The following is a 15472-nucleotide window of genomic DNA, read 5'->3' on the forward strand; positions in this document are numbered from 1 at the left end:
TTTCCCCTATACCCATGGCTTGATGTGAGTGAGAGTAGGGGAGAGGAAAGAGTGTGTGTAAATATGTTGTATCAGTGCAAAATCCATCACTTAATGCCTTTCAGGGCTTCCCTTACTACTGTGTTTTCAGTAATAGAATATTCTGTTACTTAGTACTGTTGGCAGTTCAGTGTTATTTCTGTGTATTTGTACAATATGCAGCATAATGACCTTTACCACAATATGAAGAATAAATAACAATACAGGGGCAGCGGGTCTCTAAATTACATTTCATACTAGATTAGAACAGGCTTACCTCTCTTTTTTCATAAAGGCATTTGATATATTTTGAAATAAAGTACTTCTTCATTTTTTTGAATAAAAGCTTCTCCAAAACTTCTATCCTAAAACTCCTGAAGATAAAATATACGAGGTATGCATTTGTATCGCTTCATTTCATAGCAATATATTTCTCATCTCCAAGCAGTTTATAAAGGAATAGTGTTCAGAAGATTTCAAAATCTTGCCAAACATTCTGGTGTTGCTTCTTAAATCAGATTCTGAAGTGTTCATATTCCAAATCTCAATTATTTTTGAATCTTGCAAAGTGAACATGGCATTGGATGCTAATCCCTTCAACATAAAAGCATTGTATGATGTAATGAAACTGTATTTCATACAGTCTTACACATAAATTATGTCCCAAATAAGTTTATAGAATTCATTACTGGGTTTGGTTGTCATTTAGACGGGTAGTTACAGAACAAAATCAAGGATATACATGTAAATGACATAAATAAGTTTACGGAATGAACAAGTGCAACAGATAATACCCCTGTGTTTATTCTTATTTACATATTTAAATGCCTATTGTTAGTTTGATAATAGGTAATTAATAGTTGTTAAATAAGTCAGAATATAGACAGGCAGCAAGGAAGTGTGCAGAAAAAGTCGTATTTGATGTGATTCCTTCATACAGTGATTACGCTGTTACATGAGGGGTGTTGGCCATAATACTTTCTCTAGAAAATAAATGAAATAAAAATAAATTGCCACAGTATTTCTCTGGAAAATAATTTAGTGGCATTAATATTTTAGTTTTAATCAAGACATGAACATTTGCTTGTTCTTCAGTATGCTATGATTAGAAGGCGTGCTAAAGCCTTCTGAATGCCTAGTAAAACAGCAGGATGTGTCAAATGGTCTGAAGAAAAGCAAAACAAGTAAAGAGGGCCATTATGAAAAGGTAACTAACATACCGTTAGGAGAGCGGAGCAAATACAGGCTTCATACAGGTGGAAATAACTCAAAATGGCCTTAGAGCAACACTAATTTGTCATAACTGGCAACTGGATCGGGTCATCTTCCTTCTCCTTCCTTCTCTGAAGTTCACTACTTTTAGCCTTCATGTTATTTTTACATGCTTCTCTGTGGACCCACATAAAAGCATTAATACAGCTGTGTGATTCAGAGAAATCTGACAGTTTCTTCTAAGATGTCTCTTGTGGTTTTTTTTCTCCAAAAAGCATCAGGAAGATATTCTTGGCTAGAGAGACAATTTGGGTTACTGTATTTTTCTATTGAGTCTATAGAGTTTACATCTATAGATGTAAAAATATTTATACAATAGTAATACACTTCATTTTCACACTCTATGTTGCAAATACACTGAGTTTTGACATAAAATGTAAATGGTGTGAATTGTATTTAGATGATATACAGTGTACAGACTAAAGAATATACCACGTCAACTCCAGTCATTATAAAATTAACAATATGGATTCACACACATACATTCACATATATATATATATACACACACTACAAATATATGTACATCCAGTAAAAGAAAAGATATATAGCTCAGACAATCAATAAAGAACAGGTGTATACAAGTGAGTCACTTGTTTAGAATCATGGTAAACTTAGAATCACTGTGTACAGTCAAGTAAAGCAGCTGGCCTAATTGTGTAAACCTAATTCTCAGTTTTGCTGAAATTAAAAGGTAGAAAAAATATTTCCAGTGACTTAAAGGACAAAAAATAAAGTAAACCTTTTGGTGTCTAAATTTTTAATCCCTGAAATAGTTAATGAATTAAGAGCACAGCTCAACCAATTGTTTAGTATACTCAGAGTTTATTAAACTCAGGCTGCTAACCCTAAGGTTTCTCCTTGACTAAGGGACAAAATGTAAATTAAACGTTCACACTGTTACCATTTCTTTCATTCTAAAACCTGGCTCTTATTTGGGGATATTAGAGAAGGCAGGCCTAGTCAATTATTTGCTCAGATAAACAGAGACTGCTTTTCTTCCCGAAATTTGCACTAAAGTTACCTGCACCATCTGAAGATGTACCCAGGTACTCTATGTGCAACAATTTGAAGCTGACTCAGAGCAGCTCAGTGCAAAAAAACAAAGTGACTAATCTCTTTGTAGAAGTGAGGCTTTGCAACTTTGCTCTGAGTCATCATGACAACTCAAAGTGCCTAGACTTAGTACAGAAATAAACAGATTTAAACAGAGCACTCGGTTTCAAAACAAACATTACTTCTGGTCCTTCTGTCAGAATGACCTTGGTACGCTATTTAACATCAAAGTGTCGCTGATATGCAGGGTAGTTTAAAATCTCTAGAAGACTATCAAAGTGGAATCTGAGAAGTTAAGGGAAAATGAGGAAAGAATGAATGAAAGAAGGAAGGCAGAAATATTTTCTTATCCATTAAGGATGCCACACATAAAGAGAGTGGGAGCAATCATTTGTCTAGTAGCAAGATTGGAACTAAAAGAATAAAACTGGAATTGGTGGCATTAGGATGTGTAGGGGAGAGGTAAGGGGGATCTTTAATAATTTGCCTGTTCTTGACATATTCTAGCCACCCTTAATTAGCCCTAGAATCATAGAATCACAGAATCATTTAGGTCGGAAAACACCTTTAAGATCATCAAGTCCAACCGTTAACTTAGCACTGCCAAGTCCACCACTGAACCAGGTCCCTAAGCACCACATCTACATGTCTTTTAAATACTTCCAGGGATGGTGACTCAACCACTTCCCTGGGCAGCCTGTTCCAATGCTGGACAACCCTTTGGGTGAATAAATTTTTCCTAATATCCAACCTAAACCTCCCCTGGTGCAACTTGAGGCCATCTCCTCTTGTCCTATAGCTTGTTACCTGGGAGAAGAGACCAACCCCACCTCGCTACACCCTCCTTTCAGGTAGTTGTAGAGAGCAAGAAGGTCTCCCCTCAGCCTCCTTTTCTCCAGGCTAAACAACCCCAGTTCCCTCAGCCACTCCTCATAAGACTTCTGCTCCAGACCCTTCCCCAGCTTCATTGCCCTTCTCTGGACACGCTCCAGCCCCTCAATGTCTTTCTAGTCGTGAGGGGCCCAAAACTGAACACAGTATTCAAGGTGCGGCCCCACCAGTGCTGAGTACAGGGGCGCGATCACTGCCCTAGTCCTGCTGGCCACGCTATTTCTGATACAAGCCAGGATGCCATTGGCCTTCTTGGCCACCTGGGCACACTGCTGGCTCATATTGAGCTGGCTGTCAACCAACACCGCCAGGTCCTTTTCTGCCAGGCAGCTTTCCAGCCACTCTTTGCCAAGCCTGTAGCGTTGCATGGGGTTGCTGTGACCCGAGTGTAGGACCCAGCATTGAGCCTTGTTGAACCTCATACAATTGACCTCAGCCCATCGATCCAGCCTGTCCAGGTCCCTCTGCAGAGCCTTCCTACCCTCAAGCTGATCAACACTCTCACCCAACTTGGTGTCATTTGCAGACTTATTGAGGACACACTCGATCCCCTTGTACAGATCATTGATAAAGATATTAAACAGAACTGGCCCCAATTCTGAGCCCATGGGAACACCGCTTGTGACCAGCCGCCAACTGGATTTAACTCTATTCACCACAACTCTTTGGGCCCGGCCATCCAGACAGTCTTTCACCCAGTGAAGCATACAGCCATCCAAGCCATGAGCACCCAGTTTCTCCAGGAGAATGCTGTGGGAAACGGTGTCAAAGTCTTTACTAAAGTCTAGGTAGACAACATCCACAGCCTTTCCCTCATCCAGTAAGCAGGTCACCTTGTCACAGAAGGAGATCAGGTTAGTCAAGCAGGACCTGCCTTTCATAAACCCATGCTGACTGGGCCTGATCACCTGGTTGTCCTGGACATGCCATGTGATGGCACTCAAGATGATCTGCTCCATAACCTTCCCCAGCACCAACTTCAGACTGACAGGCCTGTAGTTCCCCGGATCCTCCTTCTGGCCCTTCTTGTAGATGGGTGTCACATTCGCTAATCTCCAGTCAACAGGGACCTCCCCAGTTAGCCAGAACTGGCTGATAAAGGATTGAAAGTGGCTTGATGAGCACTTCCACCAGCTCCCTCAGTACTCTTGGGTGGATGCCATCCAGCCCCATAGACTTGTGTGTGTCTAAGTGGTGTAGCAGGTCACTAACCATTTCCCCTTGGATTATGGGGGCATCATTCTGCTCCCCATCCCTGTCTTCCAGCTCAGGGGTCTGGGTACCCAGCAAAGAACTGGTCTTACTATCAAAGACTGAGGCAAAGAAGGCATTAAGTACTTCAGCCTTTTCCTCATCCTTTGTCACTATGTTTCCCCCCACATCCAATAAAGGATGGAGATTCTCCTTAGCCCTCCTTTTGTTGCTAATGTATTTATAGAAGCATTTTTAATTGTCTTTTACAGCAGCAGCCAGATTAAGTTCTCATTGGGCTTCGGCCCTTCTAATTTTCTCCCTGCATAACCTCACAACATCTTTGTAGTCCTCCTGAGTTGCCTGCCCTTTCTTCCAAAGCTCATAAACTCTCCTTTTTTTCCTGAGTTCCAGCCAAAGCCCTCTGTTCAGCCAGGATGGTCTTCTTCCCCACCAGCTCGTCTTTCGGCACATGGGGATGGCCTGCTCCTGTGCCTTTAAGATTTCTTTCTTGAAGAATGTCCAGCCTTCCTGGACTCCTTTGCCCTTCAGGACTGCTTCCCAAGGGACTCTGTCAACCAGTCTCATGAACAGGCCAAAGGCTGCCCTCCAGAAGTCCAAGGTAGCAGTTCTGCTGACCCCCCTCCTTACTTCTCCAAGAACTGAAAACTCTTATCATTTCATGATCACTGTGCCCAAGACAGCCTCCAACCATCACATCACCCACAAGTCCTTCTCTGTTCACAAACAACAGGTCCAGCAGGGTGCCTCCCCTTGTTGGCTCCCTCACCAGCTGTGTCAGGAAGTTATCTTCCACACCCTGCAGGAACCTAGTAGACTGTTTCCTCTCTGCTGTATTGTATTTCCAGCAGACATCTGGTAAGTTGAAGTCCCCCACAAGAACAAGGGCTAGTGATTGTGAGACTTCTCCCAGCTGCTTATAGAATATTTCGTCTGCCTCTTCATCCTGGTTTGGTGGTCTATAACAGACTCCCACCATGATATCTGCCTTGTTGGCCTTCCCCCTGTTTCTTACCCATAAACACTCAACCCTATCATCACCATCATTAAGCTCTGGACAATCAAAACACTCCCTAATGTACAGGGCTACCCCACCACCTCTCCTTCCTCACCTATCCCTTCTGAAGAGTTTATAGCTATCCATTGCAGCACTCCAGTTGTGTGAGTCATCCCACCGTGTTTCCGTGATGGCAACTGTATCATAGCTATCCTGCTGCACAATGGCTTCCAGCTCCTCCTGTTTGTTGCCCATGCTGCGTGCATTGGTGTAGATGCACTTGAGTTGGGCTATTGATCCCGCCACCTTTCCAGGGGGAGAAACCCTAATTCCTACGTGACCATTCTCAGGCGCTTCTGTGGTTTCTAACACATCCATAACCCTTGTGTCTTTCACATTCTAAGATCAAATAAGTAACTAAACTAAACAGTAACATTAATCCTACTTTATTCAGCAAATTTCTCTCTTTTTGTTAAAAATTTATGGTCCTCTATTGTTATGTTGCTATCTTAAGGGTAAATATTAGTATAAGTTGAGCCAGAATCTCTTCTGAAATGGATGAGTGGTTGCTTCTGCCACCTCCAAGTTATAGGAGCAGATCTTTCTTTCAGTGGCACTGGTGCCAATCTGGAGAAGCAGACCTGAAGTTCCAAATCAAATATGGAAATAGTTACTCCTGATTTGCCCTTGTGTACGTAAGAGTAGTATTTGGCCCTATATATTTATTTCAAGATCATAAAATATATTATAACCATTTTGAAATCTTTACTAGAATGGGTCTGGGCATGTCTGTGCAGACAGACCCAAGTTTTTATGCCCGTAGTCCAAGATAGCCAGCCACGATCTAGCTCTGACTCAGAAGCATTAATTCTGTGCTGTTGCCGAGCTAAGAAACCCTGTGGCATCCAAAAGCCATGCAGGTATGTTAGCATGATAGTGTGCCCAGACTAAGAAGTCCAACCATTCAACAAGGTTGGTTAGCCTGTGCACTTTTTTTGTCCAAAGTTGGTTTACCTCAGCGTAACATACAAGCGGCATGAGTTCAGGTCTGCCAGCGTGTCTGTTTAGTAATGCCCAATATCCACATGCAAGTCATCTTCACTAGGGAACAAGTATTCAAGAACAGAAAAGAGACTTAATATAGAACTTATAAACATAAATTATGGGTATCTAAATTAATAGATTTAGTCATTAGATAATCAGTGGTAGCATTGAGTGTATTATAAGGCTTGAGGTAATAATTTGCTTTATTACACATATACTACTACATCTCTGTAATTAAAATATATATATTTAGGTCTTGAAAAAGATTTTTATAGATTTTTATAGGTAGCTCATTTAGTGTCTCATTTCATATAGGTTGCAGTTGCTGCAATATTGCAAAAAGTAAATACATCTAACAAAACTCCAGAATTAGCAATGCCGAATGTCTTGTTCTTTGAGTCACAAAATTAGCAAGAGGTAACATGTTAATCACTTTAACATTAAAAAAGCTAATAAGCATGTTAGTTTAAATGCTTTTGTGCTTGAGGTAGGATCATGTGATATCTCAGAAACTAAGCAGAGCTGGTCCTCGTCTGTACTTGAATGGGAGATGTGTAAGAAAAATTCATCGTATTACGAGAAAGGATGTCGGTGGTTTAATAGGTTTCATCATTATAGCTGAGTCAGTACTGAAGTCATGCCTGCTATGGTGTTAAGGAAACATTCTGCTGTTAGAATTGGATCCCAGATTCATTCGGTGGTTAGGCTTAAATTTGGATCCATGGTCTGTGGCATTCCATTTAGGAAAGTTTTTTTGTCTTGCATTCACATCAGTATCCTCATGACAACAATAGAAAACATGTGCAAAGTTTGACAATGGGATATAGTATTAAAGTAATATAAATATACTTTAGTTATTACTAATTGCTCGATACCTTTTCTTTTGTCTTCAGCATAAGTCAGTAGGAGGATATGGTCATCATTACAGTTTCTCTGTCTTATTTCTTTGTTGCTCCCAAATTTTTTACTTGTAAAAAAAATTAAGAGGAAAATTGATGAGAGGAAAATTGATGAAAGGAAAATGAGAAAAATTAAGTAAATGTTCATTGTACCATATATACAATACAAATATAAAACCCAGAAATAACACTTCAAATGAACTGAAAATTAGGAATTGTAGAAAACTGAAATGGGAAGATAAAGACAAAAGGACAAAGTCTGTTAACGGCAGGGCAAAAGAGAATTTGATGGCATTTGAACAGAATCAATCCAAAAATTGTTTGAAGTCTGTTAGTACATTAGTTAATAATAATACAAGAAAGACAGACCTTTTCATGGAGAGTATAGTCATTGCACTTTTGAAATTGCATTCTTTCTGAAATAAAATTTGCTCCGAGTCTGAGAATTAGAATGTGATGTAAAATTCACCTTTGTTGATACACAGTTTCAGAATCACTTTGTAGTCCAGAAATGATTCTTGGTTTTATGAGATTGAATTTGATTTTTCTTGGTTTTCCAAAGCTTCTTTGAAATCCAGGGGATTCATTTTCTATTGATGGTTAGTTCTGTCATTGATGTAGCTATCAACCTAATCCTCCAAACAAAAAAAGACAGAGACTAATTTGGGACATAAATTTCTTCAAGTAACATTGAGATTGATGAAGATAAAAGGGAAAGTAAATTTCTGAAACTGGAAAATAAAAATTGCATGGAAATTTTCGATATAAAATCTTTTCCTCTATTCCTGTTTATTTTGCTCTTATTGATTAAGTCAAAACCCCTTTATCTTCATCCAGAAAACTCCTGTTCCTACTCGGTTGAGAAACATATCCTCCACTGTTTCATCACATTTCTCTATCTTGAGCTATCATTCCCTTCATAGGAAATCAAGGCAGATTCCTGAAAGAAGAGGTCATTAATATTTCTTTAATGATAATGCTGTTTACATCCCCTACACAGTGTTTGCTATATTATCTGCTGTATTTCCTGTTGATGTGAGTAACTCAAAAGACTATGCATGTACTACAGTGTATAATTAACCATTTCTGGAGTTGTTGTATTTTTACTCCTTTGTAGTTGTTAGTGGGATAATGAACACACTTTTTCAATCGTTGCCAGAGCAAATACCTTATTATTGGATCCAAGAGACATTCTGCCATCCTGGTGTTTCTAGGTCTAAAAAGCACTCACCTCAGGAATTTCATCTTTTAATTGTACAAGACTCAGAATGCCTGTGATATGGCAAAGCCGCTATCTCTGGAAATTAACCACGTTTATGAACCAGTGTTACACTTCTTAATAGAAGAGCCAAAAGAAACTATAATGTATCATCATAAGGTCTGCAAACTAGTTTGTTTGTATGTGGCAATAAGATTTAAATGTAATTAATTAAGTTAATCAACATTATTATTGATCATAAATCTGAAGATTTAAAAAACAGAACAGTGTTTCATAATATCTTTGGAATAGTATGACAAATACATCTGCAATCAAGTATAATTGCCTGACTCCTTAGGCACTTTCTGGAAAGATAGTGTAATATAATGTTTATAATGGGTTGTTGGATTATAGTCACACTTAAATCACCTAAACTATCTTTGCCTCTGCTTACTTATGTGGTAAAATAAAACCAGTATTTTTAGAGAGGTTTTGATTTGTTTCCAAGTTTTTGGAGCCAAGGAAGTTGCTATATAGTAGAAGAAATGTTACTTTGACTGGGTGGGGTTTATTCATAGAAAATCTTATTTCTTCTATTTCATGGGAGAGCTGACAGAGATTAGTTTTCAAATGAATACCAGGTAGTATTCTGCAACAACATCATGTCATCATGATATTTTTAAAATAATTATGTGTTGGAGTAACGAATAAGTACAGATAACAAAGAAGATTGCTGAAGGCTGCTCACATTTGCATGGGCAGAGCTAAAATACGTGTTTAATTGTATTCATTCTCAAACTTCTTGTAAGCAAATATTACATTTCTGAGGTAAACATGCTTGATTTTTTAATCCAACTGTAAATTAAAATTCATATTCTTACTATTCACACAGTTAATAAAATACTCTCCTTCTTGTGTCTACAGTCCATTATAAAAATGTATGCGGTAGAGCTGCTGCTGAGTGAACTGACGCTGAGTGGCACAAGCACTGCTATTTTGGGAGTGGGTGCAGCCTAAAATGGGAGGCTAGGGTGGAGTCATGTGCTTGTGCATGTTAGTTAATTTTCCTTCTGGAAGCCATGGAAAGAGAATTCTGCCTTACAGTTTTAAGAGCAAAAAGTGAGGGGAAAGTTGTGCTTTCATTGCAAAATTTACATACAGTATGTCAGAGAATATGAGTGTATTTCATTCCCCTTTCTCTGAGACTAATTCTGTTCTTAGCTGCATAATCTAGAGCAGCTTCATAGAAAGTAAGACTGCTTAATAAAGATAGGAAATGTTTTACAATTTATATTTATACTAAACTATAATTTTTGTATCTTGAAATTTGGTGTTTCTGTCAGTTTGTCAGCTGCCTTACCTCTGAACTTTGGTGCCTTCACGCAAATATGATACTGTATGCTTTTTCTAGGATCATACTTGTGAAATGATTTATTGATTAATGTTACAGGAAATATTTCTGAATATTGTTTGACAAGCTACAACTGGTTAGGATATCAAAGAATTGAAAGCTGGTGACGTCTGAAGTTGCTTTACTAAAACTCAGATATAAATTTCCTCAAAACTGAAGAACAGGTGACAAAGACTGTAGCTTTTTGATTCCAAACCGTAGGGAATGCCTACCCTGTTGAACCTCTGATAAGAACCGTATTTTTCACGAGCATCTTCTAAAAGTTTTTACACCCATGGATGTTTATATGCAGTCTGAATTTGCTTGTCTAAATTCTCCTGCAAAAAATTGGTGCGCTTTATTTCCATAGCTGTTGATAAATTTTTGGGCTTGCTGTTGAATGCTATAGAATGCTATAGCATTCTGTTGAATGCTATAGAATGCTAAAATAATTGGTTATGATCTGTCTGTACAAATCAAAATGTTTGTGCATATGTAACAATCAATGCATGAAAAATATTAAGATGAAATTAGTGAAAGTAACATTTTTAAGAGGACTTTGATATTTAGAATTATAAAAAGGAAAGATAGTAGAATTTTTGGTAAGCGGCCTTCATTTGTCTGTGTTCCCATGTGATTAGGATTTCATTTGAAGGGGATAAAGGGTGCTAGAGCCTGCCTGTACAAGTAGAAGCAAGTAAGATTGCCAAAGATTTAAAACATTTCTCTAAATTTTAAAGCATCTAATAGAGCTATTCTTCTGGATTGCCAGAAAGGGCAAGAATTTGGCCCTTTGGCAGTGTTTTTAATGAGAGAGACTCCTCTTGTGTACCTTACCTGACTGAAAGGTGGTTTAGTGCACTGTTGAGTCAACACAACTGTTCTGGCTTGTTTTTTAAATATTTGCAGGGAGTTCACAGATGATTAGCTGACAACCAAGAACGAGACTCTAGAAATTTATTGTTTAAGAGAATCCTAAGCTTTTGACTCACACACAAGAACAAGATTTTATAAGAATAACAGAGGGGCACTGAGTTCATGAGTCAATATATTGGGCTGGAATGCAGCCAACCGTAGTCGTGGAAAAACAGTAGTGCGCTCCAGAAGTTGACTGCTTTCTGTGACTTTGTAAAATACTTCAGAATTTGCAAGGGGAATTGAATCTAGAAGCACAATTTCTTTAAAAAAAAAAGAAGTCTCTTTTTTATTAACTAAAAACTGGACATTTACACCAAGGCAGCTCTTGTGTAATAATATATGTATCTACATGTGGCCCATCTCCACTAGCTGTATAACATAAAGCCATAAGAAAAATGCTCCAGAGAAGGGAAATATCAACAGCTATTACAAGTTATATTGCTTCACAGTTGGACAGAGCTGAGTAAGTATGCAGCTCACTCCCAAGACAGTCTAGAAGTCCCTTTAGCAGAGTATTTGAAGTACCTACATTTTTGTTGCCAATCCAGTGATGTCGGGTTGATAATGGAGCCACACTCAAAACTGTTCAGAAGTCGTGTGTGACTCAAGAGCTATATGTATGTTGGTAATAATGTCTTACAAACACAGACTACAATGCTCTTGACTATAGGGGATTAGAGCAAAAGGCGAATGGATTATTTTGTTGTTGTTGTTGTTAATCTCAATCCTTTTAAAGGCAAATCCTGCCCAGTCATTTGCTAGTTAAAGGTCCATAGTACACAGTCTAGTGTTAGTGATGCATATACTCCTAGATATAAATAATTTTATAAAAGATTGGAAAAAAGTTCTGAATTGTGAAAATATGTTAACAATATGTAAGAATGCCATTGTAAGCTTTCTGGGACAGTTTTTATTCAGGCAAAGCTGCAACTGAATGGTTTTCTAATCTTCTGTAGACAATAAATATGAATAGTTAAAAGATCAACTAAAATCAATATAAACTAAACTGTAAACTAAACTAAGATCAATATAAATAATTAAACTAAACAGGCAAAGAATCTTGATTTCTAATTTCCTTTCAGATACTATGCAAATATGGACAAACCTAATTTTGAGAGGGTATGCATGTGTTCTGTTAGGGAGATCCCGTCTCATCTACTGTGGACATACAGAGAACATGGCACTTACACCTTACGAAGTGAACTTCGTAACTTTGAGCATAGCACAAAGATGCTATGCTCAGCTCAGTCAGTCCCTCCAAAATATTTAGATGCATTTTATTACCAATTACTTTTCACAGAATCACAGAATCACAGAGTCATATAGGTTGGAAAACACCTTTAAGATCATCAAGTCCAACCATAAACCTAACACTACCAAGACCACCACTATACCATGTCCCTAAGCACCTCATCCAAATGTCTTTTAAATACTTCCAGGGATGGCGACTCAACCACTTCCCTGGGCAGCCTGTTCCAATGCTTGACAACCCTTTCAGTGAAGTAAAATTTCCTCATATCCAGTCTAAACCTCCCCTGGCATAACTTGAGTCCATTTCCTCTCATCTTATCACTTGTTACCTGGGAGAAGAGACCGACCCCACCTCTCTACAACCTCCTTTCAGGCAGTTGTAGAGAGCAAGAAGGTCTCCCCTCAGCCTCCTTTTCTCCAGGCTAAACAACCCCAGTTCCCTCAGCCACTCCTCATAAGACTTCTGCTCCAGACCCTTCCCCAGCTTCGTTGCTCTTCTCTGGACACACTCCCGCCCCTCAATGTCTCTCTTGTAGTGAGGGGCCCAAAACTGAACACAGCATTCGAGGTGCGGCCTCACCAGTGCCAAGTACAGAGGACGATCACTGCCCTAGTCCTGCTGGCCACACTATTGCTGATACAAGCCAGGATGCCATTGGCTTTCTTGGCCACCTGGGCACACTGCTGGCTCATATTGAGCTGGCTGTCAACCAACACCGCCAGGTCCTTCTCTGCCAGGCAGCTTTCCAGCCACTCTTCCCCAAGCCTGTAGCGTTGCATGGGGTTGCTGTGACCCAAGTGCAGGACCCAGCACTGAGCCTTGTTGAACCTCATACAATTGACCTCAGCCCATCGATCCAGCCTGTCCAGATCCCTCTGCAGAGCCTTCCTACCCTCAAGCTGATCAACACTCCCACCCAACTTGGTGTCATCTGCAGACTTACTGAGGGTGCACTCGATCCCCTTGTACAGATCATTGATAAAGGTATTAAACAGAACTGGCCCCAACACAGAGCCCTGGGGAATACCACTTGTGACCGGCCACCAACTGGATTGAACTCTATTCACCACCACTCTTTGGGCCTGGCCATCCAGCCAGTTCTTTACCCAGCGAAGAGTACACCCATCCAAGCCATGAGCACCCAGTTTGTCCAGGAGAATGCTGTGGGAAACCATGTCGAAGGCTTTACTGAAGTCTAGATAGACAACATCCACAGCCTTTCCCTCATCCACTAGGCGGGTCACCTTGTCATAGAAGGAGATCAGGTTAGTCAAGCAGGACCTGCCTTTCCTAAACCCACGCTGGCTGGGCTTGATCCCTTGGTTATCCTCTACATGCCATGTGATGGCACTCAGGATGATCTGCTCCAACAGTCCATCAGCTGTATCAAAGCACTATTTGCCTAGTAGTGAACTGAATAAGTAATTTATTGTCAGTTGATAGAAAAGATTGATATTTTAAATGCTGTATTTATCTTGCATTCAGTCACTGGAATTAAAAATTTTATATACTGGGATGTTTATAATTGATAAAATACAAAATATCCGTATCGACTCTAAGGAAAAACTGGACTTCTGTTTTTGCAGAAAGAGGATACAAGTCCCCAATTACAATAATATACTATTGTCCCTCTTCCAACCTGTTGGCAAGTAATGATCATTTCCCTTTTCATACAAGTTAGTAACTTTAAAGATGTCATTTATCCTGTTACAGAGGCAAACAGTGTTTACAATAAAAACCTTTAGGCTAAATTCAGTTGCAGATGTTTTTAGTTGTATTTTAATACACTACTTTTGTAATTAACAGTAAATAGCACTGGTTTAGGTTAAGAAAGTGTTATATATGTTTCTTGAAATACTTTTTCCTTTTTTCTTTGCTGAAGGTACATCTTTGCTTGTAACTAAACTGTTGACACGGTGTATCTTCAGTTTTGAAAACTAAAATAGTTTATAGATTTATTCATCATGAACTGAAATCACAAAGGAAGAAATAAGTGAGCCTGATAATTCTTATTTTCTTGCCTGTCTTTTCTAGAAATGGAAGATAACATTTATCTGTGAAATTGTTACATTTCTAGAGAATAGGAATTAATCATTCTTGTTTTCTTTTACTTCCATGTCAATTTAGCAGCAACAGGAGGACTAAATAAAATCAATCTTTTCATATATGAGGCCTAACATTTATTGAATAGTCAGTCACAATTCTTTGTTCTACATCAGCTGTGATTCTGTATTTTATTATCTCCCATCTAAATGTTAACCAGGGTTAGTAATGTTTAGTTTCCAAGATCAAATGTGATCGAGTGCTTTCAGTCTGTGTGGGCAGACTACCAGGAGAAAAAACATACATGCACCTGATAATACTAGATTGACTATTTTGCTTACAGTGATTTTGTTTGTATCAGTATGTGCAGAATGGAATATCTTCACAAAATAAGGTAGTTATAAATTCCAGGAGGAGAATGTGTCTATGGCTAAAATACTTAAGAAGAATGTTTTAGTGAAGTTACTACACATCTGGATGAATACTTGTACCTACAATGTGCTGGAGTACTGCATAGAGCAAACAATGATTCATTCTCTTCTAATACACCTTTTCTTAAATAGGATGATTCATATCCATACTTCCCTAGAGGAATGCACTGTATTTTTATTTGTTACCGAAACCAGACTGCAAGACCTGACAGAAGATCTTTTCCGTTTCTTTTAAGGCAGAGCTCCGTAGGAGTTTTTGTTGTTGAATAGAATACACAAATGAAATTTGACAAAAATTTAAGCGCAGGTCTGATTTAGACTCTTAGCTCACAGAAATGCCATTTGCTTTTTTTCAGTAAAGACATGCTACTGAATCAAGGATAACATTCTGTGAGTTAGGCTTGAGAGAATGAAAAAAAACAAGACCATCTTACAAGTGCAGGCTGGGATTTAAGGAACAGAAGCACTAAGAACCTTTTGTTTGTCTGTTACTGTCCTACCACAGCTAAAGTAACAATCAAATCGCTCAATGCCTCATCGCTAGTTGCTACAAGACAAAAATGCAGTGCGCTCCAAGGGCTAGATGAGGCAGTGGGTCTGTGATTCCTTTCACTTTGAATCTAGAAATATGGTTTATGGGAAAAACATACCTTGTATTCAGTTCTGTATTTAGATTTGAACAGCACCAGGTCCATAATCTCAGTTCATAGTGTCCTTTGTTTTTTATGTTCATCTTGCAGGCTTTTGGCAAGGTGTAATGCTCCTTTCAGTTATCTTTCCCAACTTGAGAGTAATTTTTGCTTTGAGCTATTACTGATGATTCTGCCCAGTAAGCAAATCCTTCTTCTACA

This window comes from Ciconia boyciana, chromosome 12, assembly GCF_034638445.1.
Source record: "Ciconia boyciana chromosome 12, ASM3463844v1, whole genome shotgun sequence".
NCBI classification, from domain to species: Eukaryota; Metazoa; Chordata; class Aves; order Ciconiiformes; family Ciconiidae; genus Ciconia; species Ciconia boyciana.